The sequence below is a fragment of the Atta colombica genome, unplaced genomic scaffold (assembly GCF_001594045.1).
Source record: "Atta colombica isolate Treedump-2 unplaced genomic scaffold, Acol1.0 scaffold135, whole genome shotgun sequence".
In the NCBI taxonomy this organism is placed as follows: domain Eukaryota; kingdom Metazoa; phylum Arthropoda; class Insecta; order Hymenoptera; family Formicidae; genus Atta; species Atta colombica.
In genome coordinates, this window is record NW_017259223.1 from 707,849 (window position 1) to 708,952 (window position 1,104).

A 1,104-nucleotide genomic window follows, 5' to 3' on the forward strand; every position below is an offset into this window, starting at 1 on the left:
ATTAAAGCCATTGTACACTGATTTAATTTGTGTAGTAATAGTGAAATGAAGAATTATAAAATATAGATTTTATTTAATAGCATAATAAATACACATATTGAGAATTTTATAGTTTAATCCGTTTTTATATTTATATAAATACATATTTTTTTAATTGTGTATGACAGCTTTAATGTACACTAATGTGCATACAATCAAATTCATTATAAATCTTTGATTAAATAATTTGACAATAATATACGAGATAAGTTGGAGTAGTTCAACCAGTATTTTACTTATGAGAAAATTTTCGACCTACACCTAATTAATCGACTTTTTTACCGATATTCGATAACGTTTATCATCTATATGTTTGGCTTATAGTTTCATCTATTTCTCGAAGAAGTGTTGCTGTACAATCACAAACTTCATTAAAATAGGTTATTTTGTCAATGGAGATATATGATTTTTCTTTCATTATTACAAGTAGATATTTGAATAATTGAAACAAGAAACTGTGTAAATACCACACCGTGTATTCCCAAATATTATAGGCTTTAATATGACTTTATGAAACTAACAGTAAATTGAGATTCAATTTTGTATTGATATCTTTGTACAGAATATTCCAAATAAAAATACAACAGCACGAATATTCTCGAAAAAAATAAATTACAAAAGTATTTGTCATTTGTCCAATCAGTAATTTTTAAAATATGTGAAGGTTAAAAACTGGCTAATTACAAATTACGATTAAACGAGCTGTAATCTAATTGACTAGTATTTAAGCTTCGTCTTGAAAACTGCTTAGAACGGTAAATGGTAAATATATTTATAATGTATTTTTTCTAGAATTTTCTTTCTGTGGTATTTCGATTTGTAAATTTCAGACAATCTCTCTCTAAGTATGCATGAAGCATATGCTGTATCATTTTATCTTTCTTTATTATTTGGTTAATATTTTGGCAATAAGGATAAATGACGCATCATGCACATCATGCATAATTGAAATGCATCTTTATATATATAAATTTTTTATATTTTTAAATATAATCTTTTTTTACAATGTTTGTATATATATATATATATATATATATATACATTGATGATTCGTTCGATCGAATT